Source organism: Neomonachus schauinslandi, chromosome 6, assembly GCF_002201575.2.
Source record: "Neomonachus schauinslandi chromosome 6, ASM220157v2, whole genome shotgun sequence".
Lineage (NCBI taxonomy): Eukaryota > Metazoa > Chordata > Mammalia > Carnivora > Phocidae > Neomonachus > Neomonachus schauinslandi.
Window position 1 is genome coordinate 87,622,480 of NC_058408.1, and position 11,038 is coordinate 87,633,517.

The following is an 11,038-nucleotide window of genomic DNA, read 5'->3' on the forward strand; positions in this document are numbered from 1 at the left end:
AGGGCCCGGCCCGACCGCCCCTCCGTCCCGGAGCCCTCCGGGAGGGAAGAGCTGTCAGCGAGCGCTGTGGGCGCGTGCCCGGCCCCCGAGAGCAACGCTTCCAGGCCGCACGCTCCCAGACAAAGGCGGCCGGGGAGGGTCGCGGCTCTGGGCTCCGGCGGCGCCACCTGGCTCTGCTCCGTGCGGTCAGGGGACTGCGGGCCGAGCGCCGTGGAGCCCGAGCGCTCTGTCTCCTCCCGGCTTCCCGGCGACACGACGCGTGGGGGGCGGGCGGGGAGGGGAAAGAGGCGGGTCCGGCCCGGCCGCTCTGTCCCCGCGCCGAGGCCACAGCGCCCCCCGCCTGCGCGCCGGGCCCCTGCACCCGGGCCGAAGGCGGCGCTACGCCGGGCAGCGCGGACGCCGTCTCCGGGCCCGAACAGCGGCTGCGGCGCTGTAGCAGGGGCGGCCAACACCCGCTCTGGGGATGGATCCTGTACGCCCATGCTGGGGCGCGGCTCCTGGAGGAGCGGGGTGGCCGAGGGCAGCATCCTCCCCGGCGCCCGAGACCGACTCCACCGCCCAAGGGGCCGAAGCGGTTCGGCTTTGTTGCGCCCACGCTGGCGGGGAAGCCTGAGCTTCCTCCTGTTCCCCTCGCTGCCCACCTCCCCTTCTCGGTCGCAGCCTGTGCTCTGGGGTCCCTTGCTGGCCACAGTGCTCCACCCAAGGGGGAATGAAGTGTCTTGGGGACGTGTCTGCAGGAGACTGAATTAAAAGGCAAGTTTTTAAAGTCTACCTACAGCCCATCGTGTGATTTTTCTTCTAAAATAATTTATCCTCATAGCATTTAGGAGCAAGATGATGTCAGGTCCAGTGTTAATGCTCGTTTGGTATGCCATGAGCCAGCAAATTAATTTATAGACCCAATTTCTTCTTTTACTTAAATGTAATTTGGTGACATTAATATTAATGGGGCGGGGGGGAGTTCCATTTACCTCTGACTTCCTCTCTGCCTTCCTTCTACATTTAGCAAACAGTCCATTCAGAAAACAGCGAAGCCTCTCTGGGTCTAGTCAGGACACAAAGGCTCCTCAGGATTCACAGTGTGGTTTGAGAAGAGCACATACTATTAACATGAATACTGATGCTACAACAACAACAACAGTAACAGCAATAGCCAATACATATTGAGCCTTTATGTGCCAGACACTGTTGTAAGCACTCTGCCTGAACTAATTCCTTTAATCTTAATATTACTTATACCCATTTTACAGATGAGAAAATCTCCGGCACAGACATACTGAAAAAGTGCTCAGGGTTCAGCAGCTCATAAAGTGGCAGTGACAAGATCCAAACCCACATAGTCTAGCTCCAGAGCCTAAGCTCTTTTTTTTCTTTTCTTTTTTCTTCCAATTTTTTATTTAAATTCCAGCTAGTTAACATACAGTGTAATATTAGTTTCAGGTATAGAATTTATTGATAAGAGACTGAGCTCTTAACCAATTTCCTGAAAGCAAAAATAAGCTGGTGTGATAAACTCAGACTTGGAATGCAGAAGTGGATTTATCAAGAGGCTAGATGCATGAACCCAGGGCCCCTCACTTGCAGAGAACCCCTTCCAAGGCCCTAGGGGCCCTGGCAATGTGAACTGTAAATTTTGCAGAATAACACTTTTTTAAGATTATTTACTTATTTATTTGAGAGAGAGAGAGCAAGAGCACAAGCAGCGGGGAAGAGCAGAGTGAGAGGGAGAAGCAGACTCCCCACTGAGCAGGGAGCCCAAATCCCAGGACCCTGGGATCATGACCTGAGCCAAAGGCACATGCTTAACCGACTGAGCCACCCAGGCGCCCCAAAATAACATATTTTTAACCACTACCAGTTCAGTCCACTGTCTCAACTCTAACTTCCCCTCATATTAAGTGGCTTTAAAGTGTCCATGGACTTTTTAACCGAGGAAAGTGAAGTTGGAGACAAATTTTGTTTGGGATTAACGGATACAGAGTCAGGACTAGGGTGAGGTAACAGAGGTGCCAAGGGAGCAAAATTTAGGGAGGCCAACCTTGCATTTGCGTGACCCTGAGAATGAGAGCCCCTTTACATTTTGAGCCTCAGGCACCTGGCTTGCTTCTCCCTAGCCCTTACTCCATGGGATGTATTTATGTGGTTTTATAGTTCCTATGTCCAAGTGTACCAATGGCTACCAGTGACTCACCAACTACCCTCTGTGGGGTCGTGTTGGTGTCCACCTGAACTTTTCTACATTCCCCAGCACTGGAAGGGTTCCAGTAGCAAAGGAGTAACAACAGATTTTGAGACAGACAGAGCCAGAAGCTAGTCTGTGGCGATTTTTTACATCATAAAACACAGTATTGTGAGTGTTGAGTACTAGAGAGAGTTTGACTCTCTCCACTACACCTGGTCAAAATGGGAGTTCTCTCCTATCAGAAGTGTACTCTAAATGTAGCACAGACAATTACAAATGCATCATACATTTTTGGAGGAAATCACATGAAATAGAATAGATAGGACTTCCTATGTCTGTGAGGGCAAAACCGTGTACCGGAATCACAAACAGCAAGTTCACCTAAATGTGGAGTACATTTCTATTCTTCTCATGGACGGTGTATCACCAAATTACAAAATTGAAGAAGTGGTCAAAGGGTATGCAGCTAGGAGGAAAAGGGGAGATACTGTTCAAGGGGCACAAAGTTTCACTTTCACAAGATAAATAAGTTCTGGAGATCTAATGTACAACCATGTGACTATAGTTAATAACATTGTATCATATACTTGAAATTTGCTAAGAAGGTAGATCTTAAATTTCTCACCACACACACACCACACAAAGGTAACTATGTGAGGTGATGAACAATGTCAATTGCCTTGAGTGGGGGTGAATATTTCACAATGTATCTATGTATCAAATTATCAAGTTGTATACCTTTGATATACACAATATTTAATTGTCAACTATACCTCAGTAAAATTGGAAGAAAAGGGTATGCAGCTAAAAAATGTCAGAAAACGGCGTAGGGAGGTGTGTCAGGCAGTTTATTAAATGTTTTCTTGTGGATTTTTCTTGAAGTTTATGGTACTTGTTAGCCTTTTAAATTTTATAGCTTGTTGTGATACATTTCTTATTTCAAATAAATATTTATTTTTATACCTAATTGTCTAATTGGTATTCTTTCTCTTAAAGAAGGCCCTCAAATTTAATAAGCTTTTAGGCTGTACAAAATTTTGCTCTACCCCTACATCTGGTCATATGTTAGTTTTTGTATCCTTCTTACTCCTGCTTTACTCCCTTTAAAAAAAAAAAAAGTTTTATTCAATTTATTTAAACTGAAAAAAATTTCACCCATTTCTCCCACCCCACCCCACCCCCACCTCTTACAACTACCAATCTGTTCTCTGTATCTGTGATCTTATTTGTTTTTTGTTTGTTTGGGTTTGTTTGTTTGTTTAGATTCTACATATAAGTGAGGTCATACATTTGTCTTTCTCTGTCTGACTTATTTCACTTAGCAAAATGCCCTCAAAGTCCACCCATGTTGTCACAAATGACATCATCCTTTTTGATGGCTGAGTAATATTCCATTGTGTGTATATATAACACATTTTCTTTATCCATTCATCCATCGAGGGGCACCTAAGTTGCTTCCATGTCTCAATTATTATAAATAATGCCACAATGAAAATGGAGGCACAGATATCTTTTTGAATTAGTGTTTTCATTTTCTTTGGACAAACACTCACCGGTAAGATTGCTGGATCATATGGTAGTTCTATAATTTTTTGAGGAAACTCCGTATTGTTTCCATAATGGCTGCACCAGTTTACAATCCCACCAAATAGTGTACAAGGGTTCCCTTTTCTCCAAATCCTTACCAATGCTTGTTATTTCTTGTCTTTTTGAAATAGCCATTCTAACAGGTGTGAGGTATTTGATTTACATTTTCCTGATGATTAATGATATTGAGCATCTTATTAAGTACTGTTGGCCATCCATACGTTTTTTGGAAAAATGTTTATTGAGATTTCCTGCCCATTTTTAATTGGATTATTTGAAGTTTTTTGCTATTGAGTTGTATGAGTTCTTTATATATTTTGGGTGTTAGCCCCTTATCACATATATGATTCACATTATTTTCTCCCATTCCATAGGCTGCATTTTCATTTGGTTGATGGTTTCCTTTGCTGTGCAGAAGCTTTTTAGTTGTTCTCCTTTTTTGTATGCTGTGCCTTATTATGTTGCATATTGTCCCATCCCCACTCATTTTGGCCCATATTTCTAGATTCAGCTTAATAAACTTCCTGCAGGCTTATCAAAAATACCCAGAAACCTCAGTGTCAAAAAGAAAAAATACCCAGAACTAATTCTTCCCATATTTATAAGAATCTTCTGCAGGTGATTCAGGAAAGCAGGCTCCACATCCACCATGTATTTCATTCCAGACCAAAAATAGAGAGCCTGGAGCAGCAGAATGCCGACTGAGGTCAGGCACTGCCAGAGGCCCCTCACAGTGTGTGGCTCCAAATCGAATGATGTGTTTTTGTTTGTTTGTTTGTTTGTTTGTTTGTTTACTGTCTGTCTCCTCGCACAAGTGCATGAGGTCAAGGACTTTATTTTGTTCATCCCTATACCCCACACTTAGAATCACGTGGGGCTCGGGCGCCTGGGTGGCTCAGATGGTTGGGCGTCTGCCTTCGGCTCGGGTCATGATCTCAGGGTCCTGGGATCGGGTCCCGCATCGGGCTCCCTGCTCCTTGGGAGCCTGCTTCTCCCTCTGCCTCTCTCTGTCTCTAATGAATAAATAAATAAAATCTTTAAAAAAAAAAAAAAAAAAAGAATCACGTGGGGCAAATAAGAGACGACTATTACTACTTTTTATGCCTCTATAAAATATTTTGGAACACATGAATCAAATCTATGTCTTACAGCAATGAATAGGAAAGACCATTTCTTTGCTCTCTTTTAAGAATGCATTGACCCCTAGTGTACCCCCGTCTGATTTCAACCACGGCTACAAAATTGGTGTAATGTCTCTCTCCATGATGTCTTGGGTGTAGGAAACCTGGGAAATGCTGGCAATTGCCCGGGCACGGAATTTCCACTCTTAAGAGCTCGTCCCTATGTGGCCCTCCAGCCCAGGTGTGAACTCCACCCCACTCTGAAACCCTCCTCCAGTTCTTCCAGCATCCCACCCCACCCCACTGCCCACCACAGCCGAACACACCCAGACCAAGAGTCTGCACTCCTTTCCCCCTTCTTCCTCTGACTTGTCCCTGTTTATCACACAGGTCTCAGCTTAGATATCACCTCCTCCAGGAAGTGTTCCCTGGCCCTCTGATGTTGATGTACTTGTGTTTGCCCTACCATAGCGCCTCCTGCTGAAATAACCTACTGATACTGGCTCTTCAACTCCTAAAAGGTGGAATCCTTGCTTCACCAAATTCTTTAACTCCAACACATTTTCCAGTGTTTTTTTTTTCTGTTCCATAAAGTTCTTCTACCTGTTCCACTAGTAAAGATTATCTAATTTTCAAATTTACTAATTATAGTGACTTTATACTTTTTTACTAATGTAGTAAAAACCATCTTAATGGAATTTTCACTGTGTACCTTTCACTTTTCTACCTTTTGACATATTCAAAAAGTAAGCTATAATAATTTTTTAATTAATATATCTCTTGCCAGTCTATAATTTCCATCATCAAATTCAAAACAAAGCTATTTTTCTACTATTTATAACATTTCACTATTTACCCATCTTCCATAAATAAATAACAACAGATAACCAAATCAGAAGTGTATGGTTTCCAGATCTTTCACGTTAACAGGTCATACAGCTATGTGTGTTTATTCTTTCTTTAAGCCACAACCCTTTCCCTTGGACAAATTGATCTCATATCTTTTCCTCAGCTGTGCCCTAATTTTTAAATGTCCTATAAGAGTACAAGAGACTCTTGGAAGAGAAAATTACTTCTCATAAACTGAAGATTCAGAGTTGGGTCGTCTGTTGCCAACAGGATACTACGGCTTCCATTTGAGGCTGGGACGATGTTTCCCAGAACACCCTTCTCCGTGTGGTTCCAGTCTAAAGATGTCCAATAAGAGGAGCTCCCCGGGGATTTGGAAGATGGGAGGGTGGTAGAAGAGGATCATATGGCCAAGCATGATGGCAGACAGACACAGAGGGGCCCAGCGTGCCTTCATGTTCCTCCTGCTCTGTGCCCACCTCACCCCCCTCACAGCAGCCCCCAGCCCACCGCCATTCCTGTCCCCACAGAGGCTGCAGCTCCCACACTCCACTTCTCAAGCTCCCTTTCATGGCCACATCTGCATGGCTACTGGGTTCTCTCTCAAGCTCTAGCTGGTACCCTGCACCAGCTAGCAACTCCCTGGCAACTTGCAAACTCATGGAAGTTCCCCTTCTTAGCCCCTGTACCTTGGAGTGGCTGTTTTCGTGACCATACCCTTCCTTAGTCTCTGTTTACCACTGGGGATGACATCCTAGGGAGAAAATTGACAAGGAAAATAATCTTGGCATTTTTCACTAGAAAACATGGGGGAAATCATATAAATGGCACCAAACCATTAGCTGGTCCACCAGTGAGTCCTTGTCAGCAATCACAAAGCCCTGAACTCTTCCATCAGCTAGTATTACGATAAGGGGTCATGAACATGGTCCAACATGTTGGTATTGGTGCCCCTGTCTCCAGATGTCCTTCTGTCACTTGCCATCACCCTCTTAATAAATAGAATGAATAAATTAAGAGCTCGCATTAGCATGATGAAATTTTCAGATGAAAAATCAATCATTGATTTTGATTGTAAAAAATATTTCTGAAGGTCAAATGTCTATATTGTTTCTACTGGCCAGATTAGGCTAGGCTGTGGAGCAGTGAGAAGTAAACTCAAAATTTTAATGTTTAGAAACATAGGAGTTATTTTTTGGTCATTCAAAATTCACTGCAGATCTAGTGGTTCTCCAAGGCAGCTCTCTTCCAAGTGGTGACTCAGGGATCCAATCTGCTTGTGTCTTATAACTATGCCACCTGGGACATATGGTTTTCAGGAAAGAGAATGTGGAGGGTCATGTGCCAACTATTAAATTGCTTCATCTTGGAAATGACTCCCAGAGCTTACAGCTCTCTCTGTGTACCATGCATTTCTGTGCATGTACCCAGGCATGCAACAGCGATTTTGTAAGAGCTCAAAACGGGAAACAATCTAAGTGTCAAAACAGTAAGATGGGTGAGTTAATTTTGGAATTTATGTTATACTACTCAGTCAAAAGAATGAATGAACTGCAGATAAATACAACACTAACGAATCTCACTGACATAATGAGAAGGGAAAGAAGCCAGATACCAAAAAAAGCATAAACTATCTGATTTGATGTACAAAAAGTTTAGGAATGAGAAAAACTAAACAGCATTAGATGTCAGAATAATTGAGAATAATTGTTACATTTGGGAAGGAGAGGGCCCATAGGGGGCTTCTAATGTTCAGATATGTTCTGAGTGGTGGTTACATAGGTGTTCACTTTATACTAATTAATTATTATACCATATTTTTGTTTTTTTCACCTTAATGTATTTCATTATATTTCAAAATTATAATGGTTTAAAATTTTCAAACCTACAAATTGTATTAAATAAGACTGATGGTTATGTGCATTTTAAAGAACTGTTTGCTTTAGCCTAGCACAGTGGTATACATATTGTACACTTTTTGAATGGAATAACAAACCCTTATAGTAAAATTTCAATGTGGTTTGATTGGCCAAAACCCTATTTATACAAAACTTTTCCACGTATCTTGAAGTACTACTGTACATTATTTACATTTCTGATAGTTATTTTTTTTGCTTTTTTATTGTTATGTTAATCACCATACATTACATCATTAGTATTTGATGTAGTGTTCCATGATTCATTGTTTGCATATAACACCCAGTGCTCCATTCAGTACGTGCCCTCTTTGATACCCATCACCAGGCTAACCCATCCCCCCACGCCCCTTCCCCTCTAGAACCCTCAGTTTGTCTTTCAGAGTCCATAGTCTCTCATGGTTCATCTCCCCCTCTGATCTCCCCCCCTTCATTTTTCCCTTCCTTCTATCTTCTTTTTTTTTTTTTTAACATATAATGTATTATTTGTTTTAGAGGTACAGATCTGTGATTCGACAGTCCTACACAATTCACAGTGCTCACCATAGCACATACCCTCCCCAATGTCTATCACCCAGCCACCCCATCTAATAGTTACTTTTAATATAGGCATCATCTTCCACAAGTGCTGTTTGTGGGTGTTCTAGTATTTTTAACAAACTGAACTGATCCTGCAGGACTGCTGTGAAAGAGGTGAATGGCAATTTATAGATATAAGTTCCTGGAGGAAAATGAGAGCACCAGGGAGGGCCCTTGGAGGGACGACAGGCAACTTGGCACCAAGAGCTTGCTGAGGAAGAGGCCAGAATTGCCATTCATGTCGTACACAGACGCCCCCCCCCCCCATCTTGGTTTCTCTTCTTCTTTAAAATCCCCAGTTCTGGGTCTTCCCAGCTGTTGCAACGCTGCCACTGATGAGAAACACCAAGTCCATTTTCTGAGACCTACTGCGACCTTCCAGATTTGCCCTCCCAGCTGTTTGGACCCTTTTGATAGAAAAAGCCTCCTTCCCAGACATTTGCAGCAACTGATATGCTTCCAACTTCCCTCCCCAAACACACATCACAGAACCTCCCCAGGTCAAACATTGTCCAGCTGTCCAAATCCTTACAGTTGATAAGAACTCTTTAGAAACCCCTCTTAGCTATTGCAAAACCTTGACCTTCTCTAATTTTTCAGCCCCCCCTGAAGATAAGAACCGTTCATGTCACCATTTCCCGACAAGTGTAATAACCCGAGCCGGCAATTCTGAAATAATAGGACTGTCCTATTGTGAATTTAAAACCATTTTTTATCTATTCATTAAAGTAATTCCATAAACATTGATTGAGGCCTTTTGTTAACTTAAGGATTTGTTCATGATCAAATATTTTGTTTGAAAATTTTTTCTGTAATTCTAAAATTTCATTAATTCGGATGGCTTTCTAATCAGTCAAAATTGGAAAGTTTTAAGTCACATTAAAAATATTTTAGGGGCTTCTGGGTGGGTCAGTCTTTTAAGCGTAGGACTTTGACTCAGGTCACGATCTCAGGGTCCTGGGATGGAGCCCTTCAATGGGCTCTGCATTCAGCAGGGAGTCCGCTTATCCCTCTGACTCTACCCCTGCCCCCCCGTCTTGTGCCCCCCCCCTCAAATAAATTAATTAATTAATTAAATATTTACAAAAATATATTTTATAGAGTTATTCCTGCCTGGAGAGCCTTTTCCATTGTCTTTACCTAATTAAATCATAAGCATCTTTGTAGGTCCAGCTAGAGGTATTGCCATCATTCTGGCCTCTGTGCTCACCACCTTGGGAAGTGCTTTCCTTGGTATTCTCATTCCTCACAGACAGCTCTCAGATCCCACGAGCTCCACGGACATGGAGGGCAAAGAGAGGTGCACAACATCACTGGGGAGGATTCCAAAGCTGGGGGGAAGGGCTCTGTGGCAACTGCCCCTGGGATTGCTGCTGCTACACCCTTCTGGAAATGACTTCTAGAGCTCTGCACCTCCCAAGCATGGCAGGGAACCAGATTTGGGAAGCCCTAGGTGAGAAATGCTTCTGGGCTCTTCCTCCCTAGGAATACAGACTGGGCCTAGTTGCTGTTGGGATCTAGTTTCTGTAGAATTTGAACTCTGCCCTTTGGGACTTGAGAGTGCAGAGTGAATTCCTACCACATACCCTAAGGGAGTGCCTTCAAATGCATCAATCTGAAATAACCCAGAAGATGAATATGAGCAGCAGGAAAGATTTTGTTGATTAAAAATATTTGTTTTCTTTTCCTTTAATCCTTATAACAGTGGTCCTTAGTTTTAAAAGCAACTAAAATCAAATCAAATCAAATCAAATCAAATCAAATCAAATGCAGAGAAATACTATCAGACAAGAAAAGACTCAAAAACAACCAACCAAAAATGGGTAAGTTTGCTTTGTTCCAGGAAAGGAAATGAAACCAATCAATTCGATTTGGCTGGCTTCGGCCCATATCTGTTGAATGCTTCTGTGTATCAAGGGGTATATTTAATGTCTAAAAGAATGGAGATCAACACAGTGAAAGAAGAGCCTCCAAATCATACATATTTAACATAAACAAAAACCTTACCTTATCTTAGGAGGGAACTTCAAAAACAACACCCACTAGATTTAGATTAATTCAAAAGTTCCCTTTGAAGCCATCATGGGTGTACTCTTTCTTCCCAGGCAGTGGGGTTTTCCTGTCTAAGTAAGGGAATTGTGTAGGAGGAATTCCATTAACTCACTCATTTAGCAAATATTTATTAAGCACCCACTGCATGCGAGGCCCATAGTGGTTGAGGATAATGTCAATCAGCACAACAGACACAAACCACTCCTTCACAGAGCTGCAACCAAAATAAGTGAATTAGATATCATGTCAGAGGGTGAAAAGCACCACAGAGGAGGAAAAGCAGGGAAAGGGAATGGGACGGGGGTATGTTTTAATCAGGTAGTTAGAGAATGCCTCACACAGGTTACATCTGAGCAAGGACTTTGAAGGATGGAGGTCACTAAGTGTTTGGGTGTCTGGGGAAGGAACATTCTATTGTGTAAGTCATAGTGAGCTACTTTGATCCATCATGGAATGAGGAAGGAGCATTCTAGGCAAAGGGAACAGCAACAGCAAAATCCCTGCTAGCAGGGACTGTGTCAGCAGGTCAGAGAAACAGCAAGGAGCCTCATGTGCCTAGGAAAATGTTAGCAATCATCTTCCATGACCAGGCATAGAAAAAATGAAAAAAGAAAAACGCACATAGGCCGTGGTAGACGTGGTGTCAATTCTGCATGAGCTGAGAGCTGCTGGAATTGAGGTGGGTAGCAGCAGCATCTGACTTAGGCTCCCAGGATCCCTGGGGCTACAGATGAAAAGCAACTGTCAAGGAC